General features: G+C 40.4%; 1 protein-coding gene across 1 annotated transcript in view; it reads left to right on the forward strand.

Annotated features, from left to right (window-relative positions):
* Positions 1–12,272, forward strand: part of FAT3 (FAT atypical cadherin 3) — a 354,360-nt gene that overhangs the window by 289,482 nt on the left and 52,606 nt on the right. The window lies entirely within an intron of this gene.

Raw genomic sequence — 12,272 nt, forward strand, 5'->3', positions numbered from 1 at the left:
CACAATTAAAATTTATGATACTATCCTGCAGTGAAACACCAATTACTGGTAATAAACTACTGAACAGTTTGAACACCCAATGTTGTTGTTTTCCACTGTTGTTTTAATTACCATTTTTCTCATAGGTGAGGTGACATTCAAGGAGGGGAGGATACACAAAGAGTTAGAATCAAAAGTTGTCAATAAAAGTTCTTGCTAGCATCAACCTTACATAATAAGATAGTTATGAAAAAAAAATGAGCAAATTGCTACATCTTCCTTCTGAAACAAGATAACTTAAAGGGAGGAGTGCGTGTAATGAATAAGAAAGGCATATGTGCTTTCTTTAATGATTAAACCTGAAAATCAAATAAGACACTGTATCATATGAAAGTGACTCTGGTCTATAAAATTGGATTTTATATTAATTACTGTTCTGTTAGTCCATACTAAAATCACTGATTCCCTGTTGCTGCATAATGAATGATTTCAGGTACTGTAATGTTCCCAACCCAGTGATAAAATGTAGTTATATTCCTATAGGATTTTGTGGAGTTTTATCCTGAAAACATCTGTGGAGCTTGTAATCATCATAGAAATCAATTTTTGACATTCAGGAAACACCTTACTATCAACCTTAGCATTTGCCAGTTCTGGTTTGGGCTTTGAAGAGCCATGTACTGTAGGGATAGGAATATCAGTGTAGAGGCTGTTGAGATAAAACTTGAGAGAAGTCAATTTGTGATCTGCAACTGCCTGCAACTAAACACCATTTAACATAAAACTGAAAATATTTTGGTCAGATACTGCTGGATAATTAAGGCAATTTCCAGATAACAGGAAAATAATTGTGCTGTTGTTGAAGATTTGCCTTGTGCTTTTGATGGCTGGTAAAGGTTCTGAATTCATAACATCCTGGGAATCTTGGGGACTTTGGGGAATTTTTTTTAATATATTTGTAATTTGGATACATGTTTAGAAACTAGCTGTACCAGCTGGACACACTGAGGGAGAGCTATGACTTTTTTTTTCCACAATATTCAGCAGAAAAAAATTGCTTTAGCTAACAAACACTTAACTCTAGGAGCATGCAAGTTCATTTTACATAACCTCTCCCTGTAGCTAGGAATCTTAAATTAAATAATCACTTGGAGGAGAGTATACACATGTCCCTTTGTTAAAATATATTAATAACATTAACATAACATAATTCTTTCTCCCATCCTGCTTCCACTGGAAATTTTTAATATTTTCACAAGATAATATTTCCCACTAACTCGCCACCATCAGGTTTGGAAATGTGCAAACTGAGAAGTGAAAGACATCTTAAAGGCTGATTTTACAGTTTGTTAGAAAAGTTCACAGGGAGCAGTGGATTTTCCACCTCCCACTATCTTTAAACCCAAGCACCAAATTACTCCATTCTGTTCGTATTAGGACACTAGAAGAGCTGGAGTGAATGATGGGGTGTAGTTATTTGCGTGACCCCATCAGACACCCACAGCATCAGCCTGTTTAAATGGTATTAAGGTTACCCTAGAGCAGCAACACTGAAGAAAACATGCTTGGGACTTTGCAGCAAGCATGAAATTAAAAAAATTGATAAACATCAAAATAAACCTGGAGACTGAATTGCTACCTGAACTGTAGGTGCATACCCACTTCCAGTGCTTTTCACCTTTCATGCCTGTACCTCTTGTTGCAGCCGCGCTAGCAAAAAAAGAAAATGAATGACAAAATGGTCCAAGCTCAGCAGTGCTTTAAATGGCAGTTAGAAAGTCCTGCTTCAATTGCAGTTGCTTTACCTTAGGAATGACCTCCATGATCAGGCCAGTTTTTGTGCTGACTGATGGTGTAGTCTACGAAAGGCAGCAAGCACTTATTGTGCTAAATAGAAGCAGTGTATCATCTATCCTTCTGTAGGGGTCTTTATTCAGGTACTGGCAGTTCTACACCATCCACGTTTGTAGTCAGTTTAGTGATTTCACTGACTTATTGAATTTTCTCTGGGTTTGTGATGGAGACAGGGTTTGCATGTCACCCAGAATGAGAATGACCTGTGAACCAGCCCTGCTTTGCCTGATACCAGTGCTTTCCAACCTCTGTGCTACCCTACTGCCTAAGCCTTGGCTGGCACAAAGTCAACAGGACCTCCCCGATCCCCTACCCAACCAACCAGTATAGACAGACTTGGCCATTTTGGAGCCAGCACCTTCTACAGCATGCAGCCAATATGCAGGAAAACACAGGAACATAGGTAGAGAAAAAATTGACAGGAGTGACCTTTATTTGGTTGCAAAGAAATCCCTGAGGTGCACAGACATCACTGCTCGGTCCCCAGCCATCATCTTCCATCCCTGTGCCTTGTCTCCAGCTCCTGGGCGCGATGCTGGTACATTGCATAGGAACAGCAGATGCATGCAAGCTGCAAAGAACTGATTCCCAGGTTGCAGTCTGACTAGCCAAAGCTTGGAGTATCTCAAAGAAATACAATTCAAAGCAATCTGTTTCTTCCTAGAATAGCAGCAAAGGCACTCACCAGCTCACTTGCCCCAGTCAGGCATTACTGAATTACCAGCTGCCCTAACTTTTGACATAAATTGTTTTGTCCGTGCCTTGTATTTGCCTCAGTTCATGGTCCACTTGCCAGACAGAGTCAGCCCTATTTTTGCGGCATGTGCGAATAGCACATGAGACAGGCAGGGCCCTCGCTGTGCGCTGAAGGTCAAGGCCACATGGTTAGCGTGGTGACAAGTCAGAGAGAAAGCGTCTAGGCCTGAGAAAACCTTACTAGAAATGTGTCTCATGGCCTTGTGGATACATAGATGTTGTGCTGCCAGGCTCCCTGCGCAGTGCGCAGCATGGGCACCTGAGCTGGAGGTAATTCAAAGAAGGAAGATTAATTACAAATGACATTTTACAAAAAGTTTAGTTTAGGGAAATATTCTCCCATATCTAATAGCAGATTTAATAGCATTCAGTAATGCAGCCTAGTAAAATAATAAGCACTGTGGTACTTTCTTCAAAGCGTTCTCTCAGATTTCTGCGAAGGATGCCCGGAGTTACAAATCCATCCCAGCTTTCGAAGGGCTTGTAGCCTCACAGCAAAACACAGAACAGTCTGAGGTTTATCTGACAATTCCAAAATTATGTCCAACTGTTTTGGGGGATGGAGAGGTTTGAATGATGACCCTGGTTTTCTGCTCTTTGTACTGGAGTACTGTGTCTTAGGTTTGGTATAATCATTTATGGGTTCTTCTATCTCCTGGGCTTGAGTCATGCAGGATTTGTACTGAGTTAGCTCACTGAGGCTCTTCTTTCTTTCCTCTGGCCATGGACATTTTTCCTGGGATATAACTAAGGCAGGTCAGGGTGCTTGCAGGCAGCAGAGAGGGGACAGTGTTCTTTGGGGAAAGTTTTATATTTAGGCAGCTCAGGATTCAGTGTGTGTGTATGCTGCACACTTACAGCAGCTCTTCAAGACCAGACGTGCATGCTGTGCCGGTTGCAAGCCTGCAAGCTTGGCCTCATGGCGTTGGGGTACGTTCTCCAGGTCATGGAGGGCTCATCTGTCTGGGTGAGCCTGTCAGGTTGCCCCATCCCCACATCCCTGAGAGAGATGGTGCGTGGCAAACAGGCGGACACCCAAGGATGTGAGAACATACCCCGCTCACAGCAAGGCTCGGCTGGTTTAAAGCAGCAAAAGGAGGCTTAAAAAGAAGCCAAAATTAGCAAGTATTTTGTCTGCAGTGAGGAAAAGCAGAGACCTCTATTTTCTCATGAATGGTCAGAAAAACCTCAGTATCTGAAGCTGGTGCACTTAAGTGGATTCAAGGGAGAAAGATGGGTGTTGAAATCCTAGTTCAGTGAGGCAGGATAAGACCTAAGGCTCTCCCATAGAAGAGTTTCTACAACCAAGTTATACAGGTCAATCCATGTGGTTGAATTTGGTCTTTTTTTTTAAGAGTTATGTAGAGCTAAATACTAATTGAGCTGAGATTTATGAGACTGACTCTGTAGTCCTCTGATTAGTGCATTTGCCTTTCGTGTGGAGAGTCTAAATCAGTCAAATCTCTAATCAGCCTGGTTCTCTGTCTGGGGAACTAAATATTCACCTCTTCGTACAAAAAGAAAGAGCTGCAACAGAAGGGACTCAGCCCTCCCAGTGAAGCCATTCAGCCTCTTCAGGAGGAGATATCTACTTTCTCATCCGGGCTTTCTCCACCAAGAAGCATAGGGAAGCAAATTGTGGCCTATCATTTTCCTGATGAGCAGCTGGATATTCTGGTAAATAGGGAGAAGGAGGGTCATTTTCTTTCTTCTTCTGACTGAAAGTTTTATCCTGGATTTCAAAGAAAGCTATGACAAAACTGATACTTTCCCAGCAAGGTTTGGTGTCAGTGAGTTTGGATGTTTCAGTAAAGACCTGGTCTGTCAAAAAAAAATAAAAATAAAGGCTGAATATGTGCACTCATAGTGCAGATTCTTAGGAAACAAGAAATGTGTTTTTCAGAAAACAGTCATAATAAAAACTCTTCTTTAAGCTTCAGTCAGTCCAGTCTGGAATGTACTGTGTTCACCTCTAGAAGGGTAGTTAGACAAACATGTTGTATCTTATTTTTTGTCTTGTTGCAGACCTAGAATTATACTTGTAGTTATCCATAGATGTCCTCTCCAAGGAGTCTTCAAGAAAACTGAAGAAACCATTAAAATTTAAATTAAAAAAAATGCTTACCAGAAATAAAGGCCAAAGGACATAGACAATTCTTTGGGGTTTATCAGGCTAAGCCTTTGTCTGAAGAAATTGGCATCAAGTGCAGACAGGAAAGAAATTGCTCCATTAGGTGTTTCAGTGGGTCGTCATGTGTTCAACAACACACGTGCAGAGGTAATGAGTAAAGACATCAACCATACCAGTGATGGGCTCTGCTTTTGAATGAATGAGGGCAACTGAGTCTGTTGCTCACACAGCTGGGCCACACAGCTGGGCTTGGTGAAGGGCTCAGCACTGCCAGGTGAGATGTCACGGATGTCAGAGAGGAGTGCTAGATAGTCAGAGCTTGATTAAAGTGCAGTTCCCTATCTTATGCAGAATGGCAAGTAACAAAATAACAAAAACATTGAAATATATATTGATTTGCTGGCAAAGTCAGTATACAGCAAATCTCTACTTTGCATGTAGGCTTTTGTTTATGTTAGGCAGGTTCCTTAAATGGATCATTTCAGGCATTATGGGTCTGAACAAGAAGAAAACAAAGATTAAAACATAAATAAGAAGAGTAATAGAGATAATAGAACAGAAGATTTACTAAAATCAAACAACTACTAGGTAGATAGCTAATGCTAGCTTCACTGCCTAAGCTAGATAGATATTTCTGGCTATTGTCTGGGTGTTTATAAAATAAATATAATGAGGTATTTTCCAGAGGAAGACTCTTTCTCTTTAAAATATAGATGAAGCTTCCTATATATTTACCCACCTTTTTCCCTCACTTTCTTAGAAAATAGCCCAGGGGTTAGTGCACTAAGGCAGGACGTGGAAGACCCATATTATTCATTCCTTTTTCTGCAGCTATTCAAAAAAACATTGCATAAGTGAGGGGTTATATAAACTCAAGTTACAGATTAGTTGAAATAGGGGGTCCTTTTCAGCCTCACTGAGGTTGTTTTGAAAACGAATTCAGAACTCAGTTAGAAGAGCACATGAGTGAGCCTTGCTCTGTAGCCTGGTGGGTGATTGGGTTTTGTTATGTGTTCCCCACAATATTAGTGTATTTTATCCAGGGCTTTTTCAATGAAAGGTAATAGCTTATGGCCTAGTACTCCTTCTTCCCAGGCAGGTACACTAATCATTAGACTTGTGTGTCCTAAGTAGAGTGGGAAGGCACTGCCTTACATCCTTCAGCTAGGGTAAAGTGTGTGCCATCATTAATTATGTGAAAGGCCCAAAACTGTCAGTGTGGGTTGGCCAGACTGGAGAACACCAACAGCCCCAAGCTCACCCAGAGAATTTTCAGGAGAAAACCTAGTTTTTGCACTTCTAAAAAAGTCAGAAGCACTTCTAGGAATGTAGAGATACAGAACTTTGGGCCCCTGAAAAATTGCCAAATAAAAAATAATAGCCAGATTTTGTGGAGTTTAGGTTTACCTAGTGTTAGGAGACAAACATACAAGTTGTTTTGGGATCACAGTAGAAAATTTAGGTGCCTGCCTAAACAAGCTCTATTTCATATTCCTGACCTTGCCTCTCATGCCTAGACATTTAGGAGACCAAATCCTGTAAACAGTCAGTCTGTTTGCTCCTAGTGTTGAATCATGCTTAGGGGCAGATATTTAAATCTGCAAATAGGTAGCCAGGGGACTTTCTGAACACTTAGACACCATTGCAGTAATCAGTATATGTGTATCCTGTTGCTCCCCCACACTCTAATGCACTTGTCTTCGTAAACAGAATCCTCCTGCTCAAGTTTGGAAAAGGATAAACATTAAACAGGAGGAATGGGGGAGTGTGACTTCAGTTCCCAGAAAAACAAAGAACAAATAATTAAGTTTGTGAGCATCAATAAGTTATCAAAGAGACAACTGAGAGCTAGTCTCCATTCAGCAAGCAAAAGTCATAAAACCATTCTTATTTCCTTCTGCAACATGCTGAGAGGCTATACAGAAAGGAAAAAAGCAATATGTGTCATACAGCTTAGGTTGAGTGAGGTTTCTGGAATTGTATCACAGGACATTTTTCTAAGCAAGCTAGGGAAACATCATCTATGTGAAACTATTATCAGGTAAGTTTGCAGTAGCTGTTACACTGGAGGGATGAGTTAAGAAAGTCAGAGTTAAGATGAGTTAAGATCAAGTCCTGCTCTTACTTTCATTCATGACTGGATAAGAAGGCATAAGATCTGTGCTGTTAAATGGCAGATGCAAGCACCGAGGATAGTATGAAAGCAGTAGCTCTGGGATTTAATTGTTGGAAAAGTGGTCTGGAAAAATATTATGCAAATCACTAAAATGAATGTGAAGTCCTGTATTTAGGTAGGAATCAAGTGCACCAATAATGTCTGGCTAATGACTGACTAGGCAGCAGAACTACAGAAATGCTGTATTATAGTGAGTCACAAGCTGAATGTATATGTACCTTTTTGTACTGGTGTGAAAAGGCAAATATTTTAATGAGATGGATAAACAAGAGTAAGTTTGTAAAATCGGAGACATATTTTTTTCTGTTTACTTGGTGGCAGCAAATCCTGAGCTGAAAAGCTGTGTCCAGTTTTGGTTTCATCGCTTCCAGAAAGATGAGGGCTAACTAGAGATTCACCAGAATGATCACAGGTCTGAAAAACACAGCTACAAGCAAATATTAAAGCAGCTGGAGGTGAGGGGGTGCTGGAGAAAAAAGAATTTCAGAGAGACGTTATAAGGATCTTCAGGTATCAGAGAAGTAGCTAAAAGGAGGAAGGAAATGGACTTTGGAACCTTTTTTTTCTGGTCTTTTATTATTCTTATTTAATCTCAGCAAAAAGTCAGAGAAAGTTTTTTAGTTATAAGGATAGTGAGACACTGGAGTATGTTACCCAAGGAGGTTGGGGAAGTTCATCATTGAAGGATAGGCCTCTGTTAGGGGAAGGGATACCTTTAATTCATCCTGTCTTTGCACAGGGACAAATTAGATGACCTTACAAGATTCCTTCTATCCTTCTATTCTGTCATTTCTGTGATTTTTTTTTCATTTTTGACATTTCCAAGTCATTTTGAACAATGTGGGAGAAGAGAATGAGATGTATGTCAAGGAAAATCGTACCTCCTGGATTAAGTTGCCTGAATAATCCCTGTGTTTAAATTGGGTCACTGAAGCATGTGTGTGTGTGTGTGTGTGTGTGTGTGTGTGTGTGTGTATACATACATACACATTCCATTGCTGCAGACCAGTATTTTAGCATAATGCAACATTGCCCAACATTGTCAGATGCAGTGTTACCACAGCCAGTGTAACTCTAAAGCAGGTATATCCAAACTGACGCTTATGCCAGTGATTACAATATAGCCTCCCCCACTTTAAAAAATAATCAAGTTTACGCCTGATCAATATGAAGATGTGAAACACCCAAGATCATTGACGAAATCAAGTATTCAGTCAGGTAGGCCAAAACCCTGGCCTATATAAATATCTGCTAGAAAAGAGATGGAGAGAGAACCAACCATCCAGACCCCTTCCCTCCCACTGCAGAAGACAACAGCTGGCCAGTGGCATGCACAGACCCAGCTGAGTTGGAAAGCAAGGTATGAAATGCAAGTGGAAGGTGTCATACCTCTAAAAGCTTATGCTTACTGTATATGTCCAATATTTGCATTCGGTAAGGGGTTAGAGTCTTTGTCTCTTCTTCTGTGGCTATACATTGATCCCATGGTACCATGACTCCTTTGGAGGACTTGTGTGAGAAGAGGCCTTTGTGGGGTTAGGGCCATTTTTCCCCCCAGAAATGGGACAAAACAGTCAAAGCATGTCTTTGTAGAGGTCATATGGATTGAACTTGGCCAGCTTTTCTGCTTAAGTTGTAAAAATCACTTGAAATATCTTACCCTATGGGCCTGCATATTCTTCTCCAGTTGAGCAAGGTACTTCTGGCAAGATTTCTCTCTCTTTCATCTCAAAATGCTGGAGTAGAGTATTATAAAATCTGGTTTATTATTTGCCTTTTGTGTCTTGTTTGCTGTTAATGAATTTGTGGCCTTTTAACTTGCAGTAATTGGTGTTGTGGTTAATGTTTGTGCAATCAGGAAAGGCCAGAGGTACATGCCAATGTTAATAATCACACCATGAAACACAGAGGGAAGAGGAAGCACAATAATCAGTTATCATGCTTACAAATCACTGCTAACTTGAAAAGTAATAGCTAATTTTACAGCTCTCTTTCTGGGCAGCTTGCTATTTTGCTTCTTATTTGTTTATTTTTAAAGCTTGTCAATACTTCTTTCCCAAGGTTTTCAAAAGTGACCTTTCCTGAATCTTCCTTTTTGGGTTTCTTATGAAACTCCTATTAGAAATTAGCAGCTGGCAAAGTTAAACTTCATTTTCCTCAGATGAATAAGAAAGAGGTGGGATAGCTGTACTTGGGGAAACACTTTAGATAATGAGTTTGGGGTGATAAATGAAAACAGGAAGGAGAAATACACTGTGTACAGACTTTAATGTATATAAATTTTAATTTCTATGTGATATAGTCAGCAGGTAAAGCCCACAGCAGAAACTCACTGTCAGATGGGGATTGTGTCTGTTGTGATAATGCTCAACCCTTTATTGACGTCAGTCTGGATCAACCCATGTTGTAAACTCCACCATTTTCAGTTGAGCTAGACAAGGAGAAATGTGATCCCTACATTATAAAGAGAAGCATTTTATTTGCCTGGTGCTATTTGCAGTAGTAATGACACACAAGATGTCATTATGTGACATTCAGTACACGCTCCTTTGTTTTAGTACAGAAGAAAACAAGAAAAAACCCTGCTTGAAGGATGGCATTTGAGGTAGTAAAGGGCTATAAGTTACACAAGCTCTTCAAGTCAGAGATTTGGCAAAGGGCAATATTCTGTCATATGCTAATACAAATCTAAATATAAAACATACTAGCTTATTCTTTTATTTAAAAAACATACTGCAATCCTCTTATAGTAATAATAATTCCTGCAAAGCTTTCCATGTTCAAATAGCTTCTGTTAGTGATTGGCAGCTTAGAAATCAGAGAAGTTAAGTGGGTAAGTGAATAGACAGAACACAGTTTGCAAACATTAATCCCCCAACAGCTGTGGGCAAGCAGTGTGGAAGGATTGCTCTCTTCACCGATGCAGGAACAATGGGGCTGGAGCAGTTGTTTCCTTTTCACAGAAGATCTCCTTTGAAATTGCAGCAGTCACTGCCATCATCTCTGTGGCAGAGCTGCCACTGACACAAACTGGTGGAAGCTTCTTTCTCAGCAGATGGTAGCCCATAAGACTCAAGCATTTTGGATCTCAGTAGAAATAACTTGCTACCTCATCTGTGCCTCCTGCCCATTTTGTTTCCAGCCTCGGATCAAGAAGCTGAGTGGAGACAGCTACTGATAGAATTCAACACTTTTTTCTAAGTGCTTTTCCTGCAGCAGCTTCTCATTGAATGCATTTTCCTCACAAGAACCAAGCATTAAAATCCAGCCCTACAGATCAATTAAGGAACAAAGCAGCAGGTGGCCGAGATCTGTATTTCTTCTGTTCTGCCTGTGCCTGAAAGTCATCAAGGATTGTTATCTGTGAGTGTCCCAGTTGAGGTCTTCCAATCCTGGTCTTCTGTCTCTCTTCATATAAAATAGCAATTTCACCTGTAAGAGGTTTTCCTCCAGGTCCTGTGGGCAAAATAAGACTGTTTCATCTTCAAACTAGTATTTGTCTCTTGTTTTCCAAGAAAGGAGAAACATTTGTCTTCAAGAAGTAGCGCTGTCTCAATTTCTGCCTAGAAATCCCTTATATTAGAGTTAGAATCCAGAACTCCATAATGTGTATCTGAATTGGCTCCTTTGTGGGATCACTAACAATCACTTATCTAAGAATATTAGTCATATTTTGTTAGTTAATCACTGTTAAATAGCAGAGTCCAAGGAGAATGGTCTAATTATATTTTCATCAGATTGCAGTCACCAGGGTTATCACTTCTTGTATGTAAACTCATTCCAAGTGTTGTCAAATGCACCAAACTATGCCTCTCTCTCCACTATACTTTGCAAGATCTTCTTGCTGAAGTTTTGGGGTGTTTCAAGACACAAGTAATGGATAAGCCATCTCCATTCTAGCTATCTGTGCCCTTAAATAACATACTATCTGAATTTTCTGTATTGAGCCCAAATACTGCTATGCCAAGTATCAAACAGGAGTCTTTGTGCCAGAGAAAAAAATAAAAACAGACTAAGTATTTTGTGCAGTCGTGAACACATACACATGGAAGGTGTGTGTTAAGGTGCCTGCTCCAGAGAAGTATTAATTCTATATAGAAACCGGCAGATACCAAGACAGTCCAAGCCCAGAATACTAAATAGCTTTACAGATGAAACTCATGTGTAGGTTGGGTGTTCAGCTCCATGCTCTGAATCAGGAGAAATCCGGTTCTCCAGCATCCCAGGGGAGAGCTCTAATCACTAGCTCATTAGCTGTTCTGGTCATGTCCGTCCTTCTTTGTAAGCGGAGGTTAGGAGAGGATTCCTGGCAGAAGAAGATGCTCCCCTGCCAGAAATACAGACACATCTCCAGCCGTTCAGACCCTCAAAACCTTCCACTTTCCAGTGCGTTTTGCTCCTGTTTCACTTTCGTGAGCTTAGTTGATTGTCGAGTGACAGCCTATTTGAATACACATATAAAGAGCTAAGCGAAGCGGTGACCGTGGTTTCCAGCAGGTTGCAGAGTATTCAGGGTCTAGGTGTTTCAACACGTGAAAGAGTCTCAGGCTTGTTTCTGTGCTGAGCTCAGTTCTTATGTGTGAAATAGGAATAGCAGTGCTTTTTTTCCCCCCTCCTTGTCTGCCTTGCCTGTTTTGCTGAAGAAGTGCCTCTCTGATTTTTATAACATTTGTGACGCCTTGGTGAATAGAGAGGTTCTGCTGTGATAAAAATACTGGTTCATTACAATATTGGCATTTAAACTTTTATTTATTTTAAAGACATTTGAATGTTTGAAATATACTCTGGTGTCTCAAGCACTGTATAAAAATTTTATTCCCTGAAGAGGCCAGATAGTAATTCCTAGTGCTACCTGAGTAGGGTCTGGTACTTTGTAGTTGCTCTAGCTTTTATGTGAGCATGGCTGAAGAAAAGAGTCCCCCAGCTCCCCCTTGTGTGGATCTTATACTCCTGCTACGTCAAGCAGAAAACAAATGTGATTTGTGCTGCTTTTGATCAGTCATTTCTACAATGCTTTGCTGCTGCTGGAAAGCAGAATAATACTGTCACAAATTTTAAATTAACAAAATATGCCTAGAAGGGATTGGTAGCTCTTGTTCGGCTGATTAATGCCAGGCTTGTAAAGTCTGTTCTCCTTCGAAAAGGACAGCAAATGCTCAAGTGAGATATGTTAAAAACAGAGACTCTCCAATTTAGTGGATCTTTGTGTTTTAGTTATAATCTCTTAGTGCAGCACCCAGGACCAAAGTATAAAATAAACCAGCATCAAGGAATCTTGAGTGAGGTTATATCTGTGTTCACTTTTAATTAGATTTGAAATGGCTATCCCACTGTAGTGCAGCAAACAGCCAAATCACTACCTTCCCCTCAGGCCTT

Source organism: Apteryx rowi, unplaced genomic scaffold (assembly GCF_003343035.1).
Source record: "Apteryx rowi isolate R43461 unplaced genomic scaffold, aptRow1 scaffold_636, whole genome shotgun sequence".
Lineage (NCBI taxonomy): Eukaryota > Metazoa > Chordata > Aves > Apterygiformes > Apterygidae > Apteryx > Apteryx rowi.